Source organism: Panthera leo, chromosome A1 (genome assembly GCF_018350215.1).
Source record: "Panthera leo isolate Ple1 chromosome A1, P.leo_Ple1_pat1.1, whole genome shotgun sequence".
Classification (NCBI taxonomy): Eukaryota; Metazoa; Chordata; class Mammalia; order Carnivora; family Felidae; genus Panthera; species Panthera leo.
In genome coordinates, this window is record NC_056679.1 from 179,535,521 (window position 1) to 179,556,475 (window position 20,955).

Genomic DNA, 20,955 nt, shown 5'->3' on the forward strand with positions numbered 1-20,955 from the left:
ATTAGGCAAGTGTTAATTAATTGACAGTGAATGACTCTATGATTCTGAGCCTATAAGTCATACTGGCAGTGACTCGTGTAGCTCATGGGGTGAACTGGGTTGGCCCAAGCCTTGATTTTCTGAATGGAGTGACAGTGTCTGGCTGCTTAGTAGCCAAGCAGTGAGATTTACAACCTGGGTGGGAAGACTGTAACATTACTGGGGAGGCTCCAAACTTGTGGCCACCATTTACATTCCCAGTGGCTGTGTTTAATACCTATTTATGCAGTCAAACAATGCATGTAGGCTCCAGGATACATTGAGAAATACAAAACACATGTCAGTGTGTGTGCTTAAGAATGAGTTCTGAATTAGGAGTCTGTATCTATATCTATATCTGTGTGTGCATACACAGAAAGAGACTATATACATAAATGTATTTTAAAGGACACTTTGTTGGAACAGGAACCACAAGGGTTGGCTGGTGTTTAAGTGGTACAGCAGCGTTGTTTGCCTTCTCTAGGACACACCTGTACCTTGTCAAGGTCTTCTCGTGCTGTGTACTGCATTTCTCTGGCTTGGTCCACCTGGCTGACTTTGCTATTTGTGGGGAAGAGTATGCCCCCCTTTTCGCCCTTCCACATTGAATCCATCTTGATGGGCATGAGGATGGCTAAAGTGATGTTCAGCAGCCTGAGCGTCTAGCTGAGCTGGATAAACAATACTAAATGGGCATATGGGGAAACAACCTGGTTTTTAATTTCCTCTTCCTATGTAGTTCTTTCCTTACATGCTCACCTAATAGCTGTCTTTCCACCCAGCACCACATTGTGCCTTTTCAACCTGCTCCTAAATAATGCTGACTCTAAGCTCTTCATCTGGAATCTCAGCATCACATTCTAAGCAAACAGAAGGTGTCTGTGGGGCTGGGGCTGCTGGAAAGCTTTGAGCAGGTGGGGTCTGAGTGTTCCACTTGTTGCAGGGTGTCAAGCGGGCTGGTTCTTGCTCATGGAACATGGCCTCATAGCCGCTCCCGTCAGATGATGCCCATTTTGTGCGAGGCTGCTTTTGATGCAGGCAGAGGAGGAATTTCAGGCAGTGATAACAGGTCTCTGAGATGCTGGGGGCCAGGCCCAGGCAGGCAGCCTAGGGCATGGGAACCCCCAGGGTGGTATCCTGTCACTTTCTGAGAGAGGTTGGGGGAGTCATTTTCCCTTCTGTGCCTGAATATCCCCATCAGTATAAGGCTGACACTCCTCTTCCCTTTTATCTTCCTCGCCAAGGAGCTGTGAGTATCAGATGAGATCACAGTGTGTGTGCATTTGTTTTCTAGGGTTTACAGTGCGGTGTGAGTGTAATTACCAAGATAACTAGTGTTACTCCCGCACTTCCCATTTCCTCAGCTTTGGTCTCTGATCTCTTTCTTCCGGATGCACGAAGACACTGGCAGTTGCTATGGGCACTGAGGTGGATGACTCTGAGCTTTTGCTTCAAGCCAGAGAGCTGCAGCTGGGAAGGCAGGCACGACATTTGACTCAGTCTGTTATCTGTCCTGCTCCAGGTCCTAGCCAGGCACAGAAGTGGGCACACATAAGCACTCAGTGAATGGATAGATGAATAAGTGATATAGGGATATAGGCCTAAGTATTATAAACAGTACCCTTAGGGAGCTTTGGTTCTTTTATCCTTCATTCATTCATTCCCTCATTCATTTATTCAGTAAGCTCTTCCTCTGTGCTTGTTCCAACCTGGCCTCTGCTGGGTTTTCAGGTACAGACATGAAGGATGCCCACTTCTCGGTATGCCTCATCATGACACATTCTGAATGGCTGCCAAAAAGCTTAGAGCTAAATATAATTTTTTTTTATTATTTAAGCAACTATATTAACTCAGGTTTTGGCTATAATCAGCAATCTCTTTTTTCTCTCTGGGCTTGATCTTTGATTTTTCTTAATGGCCCTATTGTGTCTTTGTCTTATTTTGCAGGGTACAAATTAGAAATCAATAAATGTGCAATCATGGGTATGTATACATATGTCACTAGCTCTGTAAAGGAGTGTTGCATCTCAATAGACACAGTGAACCATTTTCCAGGGAATGCTAAATGTGGGTACTGTGTGGCTGTCTACTCCGTAGCATGCCATGTGGGATAAGTAGCAATTCTGGACACGCCTTTTCCTTTCTTACTAGATCTGTAGACAAAAACTGCTTAATACTCACTATTTATCCAAAGAATACCTTTTGTTAAGGCTATGGATGTGTAATAAGATGTTTGGAGGAGTGATGGGAAAGGGAAATAATATTTGTTGGAAACCTGCTATTATAATAACACTACTAACCACTAAGTGACAGAAATGTGACTAAAATTAGTTTAATCCAAAGAGGAAAGATACTGGTTTATATGCCTGGAAAGTTCAGGGACAGTTATGGACAGCTTCAGGAACAACTGGATCCAGGGGCTTGGTGAAGTTATTGGGACTTCATGTCACTCCTTACATCTTTTGTAGCAGTGCACGTGATGGTGAGCAAAAGCAGAAGACCCAGGGTACTAATCTGGCAATCCGGGTGGAGTCAACAGTCCTTCAGAAAAGAACCAGTGGTAGATTGCTTAGCTTGGTGACATGTCCATGTCTGAGCCCATCGCTATTGCCAGTGAGGTGGTGTCCTCTGACCAGTCAAGTTTTGGAAGTGGGTTCATCCCACTTGTTTGGGGATGAGAGTTTGCAGGGCTTGGGAATGGGTTTCCCAAAAGAAAGAAAAATTCTGTTATCCAAAGATGGGGGAAATGATGCCAAACTTGAAAACAACAGATGTCTACAAATTCATTGAGCAATGACTTTGGTCAGTCTGCTGTGCTTTAACTGAATGCGTTGGGTCCTCAGAAACACTTCAACGTAATAACAATTGCAAACCCATTGGCTGGCAGATACTGTTCTGAGCACTTGAGGTATAATTCATTTGATACTCCTTACAGCCCTGTGGGGTGATACTATGACTAACATTATTCTATAGATGTGAAACTTGGGCTTAAAGAAGTTAAGAACTTGCCTGATATCCTACAACTACTTAGTGACAGAACCAGAGTTCACATTTGGGTAATCTGACTCTGGAGTCTGTGCCGTTTTTCTACTATAGGCAGCAACCTGCCTCATTCCTCCCATTTTATAGTAGAGGCAACTAAAACTCAGAGTTTAAATTACTTACTCATATAGCCCACATTTCTAAGAAGTAGCACTACCCTGGGGACTTTGCCTCAATGCTCAGACTTAACCTTTACACTAATCCTATAGAGAGAATCATTATCACATCTACTTCTGAGGCTGAGAGGGGTTATCTAACTTACTCCATTGCTGTACAACCAGGATACAATGGAACTGGGACTCAGATGTGTGTCTGTGTCACTGCAGAGTCCTTCAGTTTTCTACTATGCCAAGCTAGCTATTGTGGAGACCTAAAATGGTGATAAAAAGGATTGATAATGGACCTGTCATATGTCCAAGTGCTTCTGTCAGGCCTTGCTGACCACTCTACCCCCATCCACCCTCAGATCCAGCACCAGTAATTCATTGATCCATATGTATATTAATGGTGTATCTGTCCTCTTCCTGTTTTCAAGCACACAGAGAACAGGACAGAGAATCCTAGAGCTTGGGAGTGCCCTGAAGATTAGGTAACATCACTGTGGTCTGTAAAGGGCCAGCAAGGTCTCTGCCATGCCTTGGGCACTCAATAAAATAAATATTAGCTTCCCCTCATCCTGACATAGATCAGAAGGTTCTCAAGTGTCGGGATTATGTTTCTGCTCCTCCTAAGTTCCCTACCACTCCTGACTCAGAGCTGGGCATAGGAGGTGGCAGTAGAGTGGAGGGCTTAAGGGGCTGTGAGCTCGTGGACAAGTCACTTAACTTTCCCAGGTCTCAGGTTCATCATCAGTACAATAAACAAGAGAACCTACTTCTCTACATTGTTATGAGGATAGATGGAAGTGGCCCATGGACAGCCTTCAGCATTGACTGTAGCACATAGCAAGTGCTCAATGAAAGATGTCTGTGGTCGACTATGCTGGCTGACTGAGGCGAGCAGTGCATATGCTATGGCTCTGGCATCGGTGGTGTCAACACTTCAGCACCTGACAGGGTTCAGGCTCCGAGAGAGATGAAGATGAGGCGGCGGTGCCCTTGAAGTGGGAAGATCCTGGTGTTCAGACTGGTCCTCCACCACCCACAAGCTCTGTGGCCTAAGACATGTTACTTTCCCTCTCTGGGCCTCAGTTGTCTCATCCAGACAGGATGGCACAGAGCATGGTCTGTTACATGGTCTATAGGTGATTAGTTTCTCCTTTTTTGTGTCCCCTTCCAGCTTTCTCTTTCACCTACCCATGGGAGAGGGAGTGAAGGATTTCTGGTTTTTTGGAGGTTAAAGGGTTAATGTTACCAGAAATCCTTAGAAGGAGCAGAAGACAAGGTGAAAACAGTGATTGAATGTCCTCTGCATTCTACTCATTAGAGAGCTTTAAGGAGATGAGGGGCACAATGGTTCACAGCCGGTTTTTAAGAGTTGGACTTTGCCATATGAGGATGAGCGGGTCCTGTTGGCCCCTCTGTTCTGGATTCATGTCCAAAAAGCCCATTCAGTGTTTGGTAGTGGTTTTCAACCTGTCGCTGAATAAGCAGCTTGATAGCAGCAGCACAGAGGCCTCCAATTATTCTCCACTCAGTTCTACGAGGTATTTGACAGCTTTAAAAACATGCCACTGGGGTTAAACCCCCTGGCCCTCACTCGCATCTGCGGAGTTGCAAGAGACTTGGAAGGTTAATCCCTCAGGCCGCTGAAAACACTCTGAAGTGTGGCCAGCCAACTAGCCCCAAGTCACTGGGGCTGTTGTCGTGGTGGAGCACTGTCCTTCCCAGAAGTAAAGGCTGTAAAACCTCAGTTTCCAGGGAACTTCCTTCCAATGAGGGAGACCTCCTCTGAACTCTCCTCTCTGCTTGCTTGTACCTCTCCTTCCTTTTCTCCATCATCCTGTCTTGTCACTGCCTTGTGTGTAAGTGCCATGTACTCCCCCACACACAGAAAGTTGCATTCAGCAAGGTGGTCCAGTGCCTCTTTGAGGCAGCCCAGTGCTAGAGTAAAGAATGTGGCCTTTGGAGCCGTACACACCTGGGTTGGGGTCCTACCCTCTGGTGACCCTGAGCAAGTGACTTCAACTTTCTCCGCTTCGGGTTGATTCACTGTGCAACAGAGGTCACAGCCACAGCTCCTGTCTTTGTTTGCTTGGGCTGCCATAACAAAGTATCTCAGATGGGATGGCTTAAACAGCAGAAATTTGTTTTCTCATAGTTTGGATCCTGGAAGTTTGAGATCAGGGTGCTGGCAGGGTTGGTTTTCTGAGGCCTCTCTCCTTGTCTTAGAGCCAGCATCTTCCTGTGCCTCTACGTGCGGTTGTCCCTCTCTTCATGCTCAGCCCTGGTGTTTCTTCCTCTTCTCATAAGGAAACCAGGCATACTGGTTTAGGGCTCCTCCCTTATGGGTGTGTTTTAACTTAATCACCTCTATAAAGACCTGATCTCTAAATACAGTCACATGCTGAAGGAATGGGTCCAAGGGCTTCAATTTTAGGGGGACATAGCAGTCCACAATAGTTCCCAAGTGCATATTACATCGGGTGCTTTGTGACCTGCTTCTATGTGAATCCTCCTTCTACATCTCAGGTGTAGGAGGTGAGATACTGTAATATTTCCTTTTTAGAGATGAAGAAACAGAGTCCTAAAGATTTGGACAGCTTGCCCAAGGTCACAGAGCCAGTAACTGGCAGAGCCAAAATTCAAACCCAAACTTGCCTGACTCCAGAGCTTACATTCCTTACTGTACTTATGAGAAGTTAATAACTAGTTAATGTGCTGGGCACTTAGTAGAAGCTCAGTTAATGTTTGTTCCTTTATGTCTTTGAAGCCCTCAGTGGGCCGAGACGTGTTGAGTGACTGGGGCCCCATAACTCTAGGTAGTACCTTTTGCAGTTCGTAGATCCTTTTGTAGCCAGCCACCTTTAGTCTTCCAGTTCTACACTAAACTTGAAAACATAACTACATGCAATATGTGTCACCATAAAACTCTATATCAATGTGAAACAATACTATAAAAGTGAAACACCAGTGGAGAAAACAAAAACCATACTACCCAGTTTTCTAGCAGAGTTGTTATCTGATGTGGTGAAATGATAATAGGGCGATGGGGAAACCAATCCATCAGGATGGTGGGGGGTTCAGAACCGCCTGCCTGCCAGGAGCTGCATCCCAGAGACCCGCTCCCCCTGTGCCGGCCTAGCCCTCAGAGGCCAGGGACGGGCCAGCCTCACCGTTGCAGACGTGGGGTCATTTTTTCCAGGGGCACAGCCACTAAAAGCTCATGGAAAATCTCCCTGCAAACTGGAGCTCCATCCCTACTCCCTCTCCATTCCCCCACCCCCTGAACACTGCAGTGAGGCCTCAGCCTTCTGTTTGTGTTATGCCATGCTCTGTCCCCTGCGGTTTCATCATGTGCTTGAGGACAGGTTAGCTTTAATCTGCATGTGGACAGATAATGGATTACAATGGGTGCCGTGGCACTCTTGGGATTTCTGTTTTACGTGATTTGCTCGTGCTTTAACCTAGAGCCAGGAAAGAAGGCATGGAAGGTTTCTTTTCTCCTCCACTGAGGCTTTATCCAGCTGAACACAAGTCTGTTGTCTATCCACAGAGTTGATTACAAGGCTAATACTTTGAATTGTCCTGTAGACTCTTAAATGATAGAATTTTAGAGGTAGGAATTAAAGTTATCCAGGCCAGAATTTCTCAAACTTCTCTGAGCATCTGAACACCTGGGAATCTTATTAAAATGTGAATTCTGGTTCTGTAGTTCTGAGGTGGGACCTAGGAGTCTGTTTATAACAAACTTCCAGGTGATGCTCCTGGCCTAGGACCACATTTGGTGAGCAAGGATCTAAGTTCCACTGCTTCTCAAGCTTAGCACATGGAAAAAAAAAATCTCTTGAGGTGCTGGTTAAAATGCTGATTCCCAGTCTGTGTAACCAAAACATCTAGTTCATGAGATCTGGAATGGACCCAGGATTCTGACCTTATAAATAGGCAACCTACACCTTTGGTGTATGTCACCCACGGGTATACTTTGAGAAATGCTGATCTATTACAAACCCTATTATTTTATAGATTGGGGAGCAGGCAAACAACCAAACATTTCTTGAGCACCTACTGTGTACTAGGCACCTTATGCGTATACAGTCTTCTTTAGTCTTCCTGAAGTGTAGATATTTTTATGCCTACTGTACAGATGATAAAACTGAGGCTTAAGAGTTTAACTAAGTCACCAGGAATAAACCCAGGCTTTTCTGACCTCCAGTTCTGTGGGTTGTTTTCTACCTTATCATGTGCCCCTGTGCTGAAACACACCTTAAAGAAGAGAGAGGAAAAACAATCATGGATCTCTGAAGGTTTCAAGGTTCAGTATTTTGTACTTTTATGCTTATATGAGCCTCTGTGAGCACGTGCTCATATCTGAGATCTAAAGTATTAAGACTTGAAATATTAAAACAGAAAATTTATAGACTCAAATGCATGTGTGCGAGTAGAACTTTCTAAATTCCCTACAATGTATCAAAGTTAGAGTTGGGTTTTATATTTTAAAACTCTTCGGCCCTTTGGGCCAACAGAAGAACTTTCTAAAGTGATCAGGTAATACTTATACTGAGAACATTCTACCAGCTTGAAAAGTTTTTTGTTTTTTTTTTTTCCAGAAAGAAAGAAAACCAAGCTGTGACTTTACAATGCTTTGGAATTACAGAATATGCTTGTAATTTTTACAATTCTGCACAGACTTCTTTGCCACATCTGGTTGATATTACTGGCAGGGATATATGGGGGAATAAACCATAGGCTGGAATGTGAAACATCCCACAAAATGAGTTTCTTATAGGTTGCTGCATAAAACATTTTGATTCTCCCTTTCTTTGGAAGGATGGCTTAAGTGATTTCATGGATTTAGTATTTTCTTTGGTTTGAAGGTAAGAGGTTTTGCTGGTCTACCTGGTGGGGGTTCCAAGGTGGCTTTCTGAAGATGTGTGCAAAGGGTTAACTATTCTATAGTCATGCCATGGATCACGGTGAGGAAAGTAACCCTTGAAGGTCAGACCGACACTGGACACTGGTGATGATGGTGAAACCCTGGGGCCAGCTGAATTGCTACAGAAAAGGGGAGAATGTCGAAAGAAAAGGTTATATGTATAAGGGCTTCAGAAAACCTCTTGAATTTTAGTTCTGATGGTGCATTAAACAGCTCACAGCAAGAAGAGCTCAGCTCCTTGCACATACAGCCGGAAGCCTTCATATGTCGGTGTGTTCTCTGTGCTGTATGTGAAAACAGTGAGTTGAGAAGGTGGAAAAATAAAACAAACACCCAGCTGATACCTGGCACATAGTCCATTCCCTGTTGGGGACATTCCTGCCCAATTCCTAGGAAGAGAACTGTGTGACCAGGGACAACTAAAACATTCATTAAACACCTACTGTGTGTGTGTGTGTGTGTGTGTGTGTGTGTGTGTCTGCAATGTGCTGGTTGTTGGGATGCTGAGTATAGAATGCAGACATGTCTAATCTGAGCCCAGAGGGTGTGAGGATGGGCTTCTTGCCACCTGGCTTCTTCTCAGACTTCCTTGGCTGGGACCCACCTGCAGAGTTGGAACCTCTCTGTACAACACCATGTGCTGCTCTCAGCACCTTGTGGCATGTGGTAGAGTCAGCTAGCCTCAGCGGGTCTGTGTGGCCAGCACCAAGGGTGCTCACATAAAGACTGTGCTCTCAGTGGCAACTTAGCCCATTATTGAGAATGAGAACCAGAGGCCAGCCTATGTGCACACCCGGGGATCCTTGTTCCCCTTATCTGGAGTTAAAAACTGTCAAGGGAATTGAAAATTTCTGGGAAATATCACATTATATATAGAAAAATATAAGTCTTTTGAGGTGGGCAGACCCCAAACACACGTTCTTCAATTGCCTGAATGATGCAAATGTACCCACATCTAATAATCGTGAATTATTTGTTCTTGAATCACGTTCAGCATCAACAGAAACATTTCTGAGAGCCTAATTATCCCTCATTTCCAACCAACATTTGGGAATCTTTCCAGGGGACAAATAGTGTTTTAATTTGATGCCCAAATTCTAGCATAATTTCAAATTATCAAAAAAAAAATAATAAAAGACGTCTGTAACTTTGACTTTCTTTTATCTTTCCTGTGGGCTCAGTATCGTATATGTTGAACATTAATCTTCACTTGTAAGGTTTTCAGTCCATTTACAAAGTCCTGGAGATTGAAGATTGTAATGAAAATGTTTATGCCTTATTAACAACAAAACTGTGCTAACACAGTACTGTCTAAGCCAAATAAAAAATGGAGAAGTTTGAGGGGACAGTTCAAGAAGGAAGCATAGGAAGATCCTGAACTCACCTCCTTCCATAGACATGCCAAATATATAGCTACATATAGAACAATCCTCTATGAAAAAGACCTGAAAACTAGCTGAACAGCTCCTCCACAACAAAGGATAAAAAGGCCACATAGAGATGATTAGGAAAGAGAGAGATATGGTCTTGCCAAAAGCCCCACCCCTAGTTAGGAGTAACCCACTACTGGGAGGGGTCCTATAAATATAGATTGTATCCATAAGGAGCAAGGGGTTCAAACCCCACATTAGGCACCCCAGTCATTGGGACCTGGGCTGGAGAAATGAGCCTCCAAAATATATGGCTTTAAAAACCAATGGGGCTTATGTCCAGGAGACCTAAAGGGCTGTAGGATACTGAGACTCAACTCTTAAAGGGCTCACACAGATTCACTCACCCCAGGACCCAGCTCAAAAGCAGCAAGCTGAAAAGCACCTAGACTATATGTGAAGGAAATTCACTGGCTAAGCTTAAAGGGTCTGCCAGAGGAGTAGAGGTCTGTTGGAACTCTCTCCAGGAACAGACACATGGGAAGGCACCATTTTTGTATTCTCCCTCCACCTTGCTACCTTGTCCCACCCCCCGTGCTGTCCTGCAGCCCTGCCAAACCCAGTAAGTGGGCTCATCCCAGCCTAGCATGCCCCCACAGCCCTACTTTGCCAAACCTGGGGGACCTCTTGCCCTAGGCCACTTCTCTGCCATGACCCCACCTTGCAAAACTCACTTGGCAGGCTCATTACAGTCTGGCACTCTCCTATAACCTCAAAGTTAGCAGGTGTGCACATTCCACACAGGGAATGCCCCTTGAATGCTTGGCTTTGAAGCCAGGTGTACTTGCATTTCTGGGCCCCACAGAACTGAGATAATAGAAGAGTTAGTTCTTATAAGGCTATGACACCCAGGGCATTGCACAGACATCAGACTGAAATTTACCTCCAGGCTTCCTGTGACCACTTCTTAAAATTAGGAGAGGTATCTGCTTTGCCTAATACACAGAAAAAAAACACAGAGAGTCAAGCAAAACAAGGCAACAGAAGAATATGTTCCACATGAAAGAACAAGATAAAACTCCAGGAAACATTCTTAATGAAATGGAGATAGGTAATTTACTTGATGAAGAGTTCAAAATATGGTCATAAAGATGCTCACAAAAAGAAATAGAGGAAGAAAAGAAAATAAAAGCAAAAGATGCTCACCAATCTCAGGACAAGAATGGATGAACACAGAGAGAATTTTAAGGAAGAGATGGAAAATATAAGAAAATACCAAACAGAAGTCACAGAGTTGAAGACTATAGTAACTGAACTGAAAAATACACTGAGGGGTTCAACAGCAGACCAGATGAAGCAATAGAATAAATCAGTGACCTGAAGACAGAGCAGTGGAACTTACCCAGAGCAGCAAAAAGAAAAAGGAATTTTAAAAAGTGAAGATAGCTTAAAGCACCTATGGCACAAATCAAATAGATCAACATTCACATAATAGGGAGTTCCAGGAAGAGGAGAGAGATAAAGGGACCTAAAACTTATTTGAAGAAATAATGGCTGGAAACTTTACTAACCTGGGGAAAGAAACAGACATCCAGATGCAGGAATCCCAGAAACTCCCTAATAAGGGAAATCAAAGGGACCCACACCAAGGCACCTTATAATTCAGGTGTCAAAAGGTAAAGATAAAGAAAAAATATTAAAAACAGCAAGGAAAAAACAATGTTTTACATACAAGGGAATCCCCATAAGACTATCAATTGAGTTTGGGGCACCTGCATGGCTCTGTTGGCTAAGTGCCTGAATTCAGCTCAGGTCACGATCTCATGGTTCATGGGTTCGAGCCCTGCATCAGGCTCTGTGCTGACAGCTCAGAGCCTGGAGCCTACTTCAGATTCTGTGTCTCCCTCTCTTTCTGCACCTCCACCTCTCTGTTCATTCTCTGTCTCTGTCTCATTCTCTCTTTCAAAAATAAATAAAAACATTTAAAAAAAATTTAAGACTATCAGTTGAGTTTTCAGCAGAGATGTTGCAGGCCATAAGGGAGGGGCATGATATATTCAAAGTACTGAAACTTCCAACAAGAATACTCAACCCAGTGAGGTTACCATATAAAAGGAGAGAAGAATTTTTCAAACAAGCAAAAACTAAAGGAATTCACCACTAATAAGCCAGACTTACAAGAAATGTTAAAGGGACTTCTTTTTAAGCCAAAAAGAAAGGACACTAATTATTAACAAGAAAAATTATGAAAGCAAAAATTCTCACTGGTAAAAGTAAATATATAGTAAATGTAGTGGACAAATCACTTATAAAGCTACCATGAAGAGTAAAAGACAAGGTAGTAAAACTATTAAAAATTAGTTAAGAGATAACACAAAATAAAAATATGTAAAATATGACATCAAAACATAAAATGTAGGAGAGAAGAGTAAAAATGTAGTTCTAGAATGCATTTAAACTTAACTTTCTATCAACTTAGAATATCTACATCTGTATGTCTGTATATCTATATCCTATATATACATACATACACACATATATACATACGTACACACATACATACATATGTGTGTAGGTGTGTATGTTTGTGTGTGTGTGTATACAGATACACAGAAGATAATGAGAATGGAGTTGGAAAATAACACTAAAAAATGGCATCAAGCCACAAGGGAAGAAAGCAATAGGATAAAAGAACAGAGAGGAACTACAAAACCGCCAGTAAACAGTGAACAAAATGGCAATAAGTACATACCTATCTATAATTACCTTAAATATAAATGGACTAAATTCTCCAATCAAAAGACATAGAGTAGCTGAATGGATATACATACATACATACATACATACATACATACATACATACGACCCAATATATGCTGCCTGGAAAAGACTCAACTCTGAAATAAGGACACCTACAGACTAAAAGTAAGGCATGGAAAAAAAAAAGATGTTTGTGCAAGTGGAAACCAAAAGAAAACTGGGGTAACTATACTTATATCACAAAATAGGCTTTAAAACAAAGACTGTAGTTGAAGAAAAAATGGGCATTACGTAATGATGAAGGAGTTAATCCAGCAAGAAGAAATAACATTTGTAAATATTTATGAACCAACCTAGGAGAACCTAATACATAGAAAGTAAGTATTAACAGACCTAAACATAAATCAATAGTAATATAATAATAGCAGGGGATTTTAGTACCTACTTAAATCAATGGATAGATCACATAGATGTAAAATCAATAAGGAAACATCAGCCTTAACACATTAAATCAGTTGGGCTTAATAGGTATATACAGAACATTTCACCCAAATGGAGCAGAGTGCACATTCTTCTCCAGTGCACATAGAAGTTCTCCAGGATAGATCATAGGTTAGGCCACAAAACAAGTCTCAATAAATTTAAGAAAATTGGAATCATATCAGGTATCCTTTCAGACCACAATAATATGAAACTGGAAATGAATCACAAAAGAGAAAACTGAAAAAAATCACAATTATGTGGAGGTTAAACAATACTTTACTGAACAACCAATGGGTTAATGAAAAAAAATCGAAGGAGAAATTCAAAAATACCTTGAGACAAATGAAAATGGGAATGCAACATACCAAAATCTAGATGCAGCAAAAGCAGTTCTAAGAGGGAGGTTCATAGCAGTACAGGCCTACTTCAAGAAAAAAGAAAAATCTCAAATTAACAATCTAGCTTTAAACCTTAAGAAACTAGAAAAAAGAGGAACAAATGAAGGCCAAAGTTAGTAGAAGGAGGGAAGTAATGAAGCTCAGAGCAGAAATTAATAAAATAGACACTAAAATGACAATAGAATCAATGAAATGAAGAGCTGATTGAAAAGGTAAATAAATTGATAAAGCTTTAGCTAGACTCACTAAGAAATAAAGTGATAGGGTTCAAATAAATGAAATCAGAAATGAAAGAAGATATATTACAACTGATACCACAGAAATATAAAGGGTCATAAGAGACTGCTATTAATAATTATTTGCCAACAAATTAAACAACCTAGAAGGAATAGATAAATTCCTAGAAACATACAATACTTCACAATCAATTCATGAAGAAAGAAGATCTGAGTAGACTGATTACTAGCAAGGAGACTGAATCAGTAATCAAAAACCTCCCAACAAATAAAAGTTTATGCTTCACTGGTAAGTTCTACCATACAAAGATTTTATACCTATATATCTCAAAGTCTTCCAAAAAACTGAAGAGGAGGAAATCCTTTCAAACTCATTTTACACAGACAGCATTACCCTGATACCAAAACCAGACAAGAAAACCACAAAAAAAGGAAAATTACAGGAATATATCCCCAATGGATATAGATGCAAAAATCCTCAACAAAATATTACCAAGCCAAATTAGATAATTCATTGACAGGATCATACACCATAATCAAGTGGAGATTTATTCCAGTGGAGATTTATTCCAAGGATGCAGGGATGGCTAATATTCACAGGTCAATTAATGTGATATACCACATCAACAAAGTGAAGGATAAAAATCATATGATTATCTCAGTGGATATAGAAAAAGCATTTGACAAAATTCACCATCGATTTATGGTAAAAACTCAACAAAGCAGGTATATAGAGAATGCACCTCAACATAACAAAGGCTGTTTATGACATACCCACAGCTAACATCATACTCAATGGGCAAATCTGAAAGCTTTTCCTCTAAGATCAGGAACAAGACAGGATACCTGCTCTTGCCACTTTTATTCAACATAATATTGGAAGTCCTAGCCAGAGCAGTTAGGAAGTAAAAGAAATAAAAGTCATTGAAAACAGAAAGGAAGAAGTAAAACTGACACTATTTGTGGATGCCATGACATCATATATAGGAAACCCTAACATCACCACTAAAATTGTTAGAACTAATAAATTCAGTAAAGTTTCAGGGTACAAAGTCAATATACAAAATTTTTTTGCATTTTAATACACTAACAAAAACTACCTGAAAGAGACATTAAGAAAACTGTCCCATTTATAATTGAATTAAAAAAATAAAATGCCTAAGAATAAATTTAACCAAGGAGGTGAAAGACCTGTACACTGAAAGGTACAAGACATTAGTGAAAGAAATTAGAGAGGGCACAAATAAGTGAAAAGGTATTTCTTGGTTATGGTGTGGAAGAATTATATTGTTAAAATGTCCATATCACCGAAAGCAATTTACAGATTCAGTGCAACCCCTATCAAAATCCCAATGGCATTTTTTCACAGAAATAGAACAAACAGCCCTAAAATTTGTATGGAACCACAAAATATTCTGAATAACCAAAGCAATCTTGAGAAAGAACAAATCTGGAGGCATTCCTGTGCTCCCTGATTTCAGTCTATATTACAAAGCTATAGTATTGAAAACTGTATGGTATTGGGGAAAAAAAAAAAAAAACAGACACATAGATCAATGGAACAGAATAGAGAGCCCAGACACCCATTCATATATGGTCAATTAATTTATGACAAAGGAGGCAGGAGTATACAATGGGGAAAGGACAGTGTCTTCAATAAATGTTATTGGGATAACTGAACAGCCATATGCAAAAGAATGAAACTGGACCATCATCTTATACCATATACAAAAATTAATTCACAGTGGATTAAAAACTTAAATATAAGATCAGATATCATAAAACTCCTAGAAGAAATCATAAGTGGTAAACTTCTTGACATCATTCTTGGAGACATGTTTTTGGATCTGACTCCAAAGGTAATGGCAATTAAAGCAAAAATAAACAAATGGGACTACATCAAACTAAAACACACAGTGAAGGAAACCATCAACAAAATTAAAAATAAAACTAAATGGGAGAAAATATTTGTAAATCATAGATCTTATAAGGGGTTAATATCCAAAATATATTTTTAAAAAAGCACACAACTCAATAACAAAAAACAGTCTGAATAATAAATGGGCAGAGGATCTAAATAGACATTTTTTTTAAAAGACATCCAGATGGCCAACAGGCACATGGAAAGATGTTCAACATCACTAACCACCAGGGAAATGTATATCAAAACCACAATGAGGTATCATCTCATAATGTGAGAATGGCCATTACAATAAAGACAAGAAATAACAAGTGTTGGTGAGGATGTGGAGAAAAGGGAACCCTCATGCATTGTTGGTGGGAATTTATTTATTTTTATTTTTATTTTTTAATTTTTTTAATGTGAAATTTCTTGTCAAATTGGTTTCCAAACAACACCCAGTTCTCATCCCAACAGGTGCCCTCCTCAATGCCCATCACCCACCCCGCCCTCCCTCCCACCCCCCATCAACCCTCAGTTTATTCTCAGTTTTTAAGAGTTTCTTATGGTTTGGCTCCCTCCCTCTCTAACTTTTTTTTTTCCTTTCCCTCCCCCATGGTCTTCTGTTAAGTTTCTCAGGATCCATGTAAGAGTGAAAACATATGGTATCTGCCTTTGTCTGTATGACTTATTTCACTTAGCATAACACTCTCCAGTTCCATCCACATTGCTACAAAAGACCACATTTCATTCTTTCTAATTGCCAAGTAGTATTCCATTGTGTATATAAACCACAATTTCTTTATCCATTCATCAGTTGATGGACATTTAGACTCTTTCCATAATTTTGTGGGAATTTAAATTGATGCAGCCATTGTGGAAAACAGTATGGAGGTGCCTCAAAAATATAAAAATAGAACTACCATATGATCTAGCAACTCCACCTCTGGGTATTTATTTGGAAAAAAAACAAAAGCACTTATTTGAAAAGATATCTGCACCCCTATGTTCACAGCAGTGTTAGTCATAGTAGCTGAGATATGGAAACACCAAAGGGTCTACTGATGCATGAATGGATAAAGAAGATGTGGTGTTTATATATATTAGAATACTACTCAGCCATTAAAAAAGAGAATGAAACCTTGCCATTTGGGATAACATGGATTGGCCTCGAGGGCATTATGTTTGGTGAAATAAGTCACAGAAAAATACTGTATGCTCTCACTTATATGTGGAATGTGAAAAGCAAAACAAATGAACAAACAAAACCAACCACATAGATGCAAAAAAAAGAGTGGTGGTTGCCATAGGGGAGAGGAGATTAGGGGACGGGTGAAAAGGGAGAAGAGGGTCAAGAGGTACAGAATTCCGATCATGAAATAAATAACCCATGGAGGTGTAATGTACAACATGGTGACTATAATCAACAATGTGGTATTGCATATTTTATAACTTTATGGTGGCAAGGAAGCTAGGCCCACTGTGGTGGTCATTTTGCATTGTATACAGGTGTCAAATGGTTATGTTGTACACCTGAAACTATTATAATGCTATATGTCAATTATACTTCCATAAAAAATAATAAATAAGTAAAATCTGTTTTAAGTTAAGAAGAAGAAGAAGAAGAAGAAGAAGAAGAAGAAGAAGAAGAAGAAGAAGAAGAAGAAGCAGCAGAAGCAGCAGCAGCAGCAGCAGCAGGGGGAGGGGGAGGGGGAGGGAAAATGGAGAAGTTTAAGTAAATTTTGTGCTCCTTGCCTGAATGTGGTGTGCTGGACCTGAGTTTTGGTTCATGGTTTAGAAAAATATTTTGATCTTTTATTCATGATGTTTCTTTCTTCCCATCCTTCCTTCTTTAATTCTACTCACTTTGCTTATGGTGATGAAGCCTATTTGGAAGTCTGGCCTCATCTTGATTGGGGCTGCCTGTTGTATAGCCAAAAACTTACCATGGTTGGCTGAATGGAGTAGTTAGCTATTAAACTGATGGTTTGGCCTCTCATTGGTCTGTCTAGGACTCTGGATGAGAATTTCTCATGAGTGAGTCAGCTTTTGATCAAAATATACATAGAATCATGCCAACATATCTCCTAGTGAAAACATCTCAACTTTTGGAGGTCAAAATGCTCTAAGGGAAAAAAAATTACATCTCTAAGAGGGTTAAAGGGTAACCAAGGACTAATCCCCTCCATCTCAATTTCATTTAATTTTAGATGTATGAGATTCTAAGATGTATGTGTGTCAAGATGCTCAGAGAGATCTAACTTCAATAATTTTTTAGAATGTTTTGCATGGGAATCAGTGATAGGTATAGAAAGAAATGCTAGATCATCCATTTTATTAATATCATGGCCTTAATCATCTCCTTCCTGTGTCTCCACATCTCCTACTCTGTCCTTTCTCTTTCCCAAAGTACTTGCGCATATACATAACATACCACCCACACATACACATAAAACATTCTCTCTATAGCAGAATCCTAGACAGATAAATGAAGCTCCCTTCCAGGCTGTTACATCTAAGCACAGATATAATTTCACTTTAGTACAAGATACTGACTTTTAAATTAGCTCACATTGTTGAGCAACACTGTGAAAAGATATCAGGGGTCAGAAAGGCAGCACTGGTGGTGGAGGGGAAAGATGCTTTTTCTCCTTGGCTCATAATTGGTGTTTTAGGTGCATAAAGATGGTAGTGGCAGATCTGTGTCAGAGACAGTAAATTATTAGTGTAAATGTTTTCCAGTCTCCAGAGAGAGCTTCTGTCTTCCCTGGAAGAGACGTGCATGGTCAGGCTTCTCTACCCGAGACCTTCCAGGGTTTTCATCCCATTTTACAACACAGAACAGAGGATTGTCAACCACCAGTTCCCAAGGGTTCAGTCATTGGGCAAAATTATCTTAGGGAATAATTGTTATGGCTTCTGTCACTAATGGTGTTTTCTGCAGATCCTGTTCTGCATAGCACTTCCTTTATTTAAATGAGAGTGAAAGATGGGAGATCATTAAGCCTAATGAGGCCAGGAAAGCAGTAGCAGGGGAAGACGGGTAGCCCAGAGACTACTCTACTCACAAGTCTCTCCCCAAGTGTAGAGTCATTGACAGGACGATGAGGAGATTGGGTAAAATTCGTCAGCTCTATCTTTACCAGTTTGTCCACCACCTTCTGTCTCTGCTGCTGTCACCCTAATACAAGCCACCATCCTTTCTTGATTAGATGACCTCAGGGACCTCCTCACTACATCTTCCTGCTTTTACTTATGTTCCTTCATTATCCAAGGTCCATCCAACAGATGCCCAGATCGTTTTAAGACAAAAATCAGATCTCCTCATTCCACAATCAAGCCTTCCAATGACTTTCTGTTGTTCTAAGAAAAAACACAAGCTCCTATCTTACACAGTCTAACCTCTGCCACTCTTCCTGGTGCCATCCTAGGCCACTGTCCCCACTTCCACCATGGCAGCTTTACATGCCTTCTTCCTGTTGCCCCAAATCTCCCCTATCTTTCTCAACTCAGGGTCTTGGACTTGCTATTACTTCTGCCTGGGACTTCCTGACTCTAGATGTTGGCCTGGGTAAGTCCTTCTTGAAATACATATCCTAGCTCAAACATCACTTTCTCAGAGAGCCCTTTTCTGATACCTATAGCATTGTGTCTTCCTTGCTGGTCATTGTACGTAACATGATCCTGTTTTCTTCATGGTACTTACCACTACCTGAAATTCTTTTGCTCATTTATTTGTTTAGTTGTTTATTTTCTGCTCTCCCATTCCCTATTAGAATGTAAGCTTCTTAAGAGTAGAGGTTTTGTCTTATTGACTCTATAATTGCCTAATACTGCATCTAGCACATACTGGGCACTCGATAAATGTTCTGTAAATGAGTGAATGAGAGAAGGAACTTGATCTTTCCAAAATCTACTTTTTTTCCCTCACTGTATAGTCAAATGCACCTTCTCTTCCAAATCATTGCCCTGAAAAAGCCCCAAATCACTATTTAATAGCACATGTGCACATACAATGCATACATGCACACTCAAAAGTGAGGTAACACACAAGATTTTCTTCCTCAGTTTCTGATCTCTACTTTACTTTTGGCAAGAAAAATGACTTGGCTTTAAAAAACAGAAGGTTCCTGCCCTGGAGTTTTGAGAGGGCCTTCGTAGGATGAGCCCATCCACACACAGGTGGGGCCATGCTGCATGCAGGGGAGCTGACTTCAAGAGCCAGCAGGTGGATTTCATACTCCCACCAAAGAGAGAGAAACAGCCTATGCGAGATCCTCTGCTGGCAGATGTGAGCCAGTGCCTGAGACCGAGAGCTGGGGAGGGAATGCTATTTTTTGATGCTTATTTCAAAGGCCTGGGAATAATATTCTGTGATACAATGAAATGAAAAGATAAACTGTGTTTGCTTCATCTCCTGGCCTCATTGATTTTTTACTTCTAATGGGCATTGAAAGGGATCGTGTAGCTATTGGGAGCCTCAGCTCAGTGAAGGCTTTACAAAAAAGGAAAAAGAAAACTTGTGGGGGATCAAACAAAAACCAAGCCTTAGTCTGGAAGAAAAAAAAAAAAAGAATAGATTACACTAATTTACTGAACACTGACCTAAACCTCCAAATTATTCTTCTCTTGATCTGAGATCTAAACCAGAGATTGTTTGAAAGACATCTGGTGAATTAGTCCAAACCTGAAGTGAACCCTGTCTTCTAAAACAATTGAACCAGAGCCATACTGGAACATCAAATTATTAATGTTTTCCAAACTAACCCTCTCTGAGTGTCTGGCTGGTGTTGTATAAAGCTGCAATACCAATTGCCCTTTATTCATCTTTGCTCCCATCCTGCCTCCTGCTCCTATCCACCATTTCTCCCTTCTGTGCGGATACCAGCCTTCAGTAATGGGTCTACCCTCCATACTGCACTGTAGAATGTGGACTGTCTGTCCTGCTTCTGTGATCGTGAGGGATGCTGCTGTTCTGAACAGCTTGGCCCAGTCACCAGCTTTGATTTCACGTCATGGGGAAAAGAGGAGTATCTTTTCAGTGAAGGCAGACTTACTAGATAAATTGGGGGAAAAGGGACTATAGAATGGAATAAAGGAAGAAAACCTGGAATAAGGAAGAGAGGGAGGAAGACCAGAAAGCAAACGTGGAGCAGAGGTAGTAAAGATGGGGACTCGGTGGAGGACAAAGGAAAGGAAAGAAAGAGAATAGGAATATTTGGGATGGCATGTATTTCAGGTTCATTTTTGTCTTTTTCTCATTCCTTCCAAGGTAAATGGAATAACTTTTGGTCACACGTGTCCCTCTTCAATCTGTGCCAAGCTCATTGTGAGTTCTTGTCTGTACAGTAACCCCCCAGGAGGTAAGAAGCATCATCTTCATAGATTACCAGAGTTGAACCCTTCTGGAACTTCTAGACCAATGCCCCTATTTTATAGCTGGAGGACCTGAGGCACCGAGTAGTAGGGAATGCACAAACCCCAGCCCTCAGATTTTTGGTCTGGTGCTGTGGACCCAGCTGGAAGATATATTCTTTACCTTGGCCATGATTTTTCATTAGGTGACAGAGAAGAGAAACCATGGAAGAAGGATCATTGGCTTATAAGGAATCAAGTATTGATGCCTGAGAGGTCAGGCTACGTAGCAGTTACCTTAATAGAAAAGGATATTTCTTTGAAAGATGTAATACTGGTAATAGATCTGCTGGATAAGT

General features: G+C 40.9%; 1 protein-coding gene across 2 annotated transcripts in view; it reads left to right on the forward strand.

Moving 5' to 3' along the window:
* The window catches only part of SLIT3 (slit guidance ligand 3), a 594,982-nt gene that overhangs the window by 102,664 nt on the left and 471,363 nt on the right, over positions 1-20,955 (forward strand). The window lies entirely within an intron of this gene.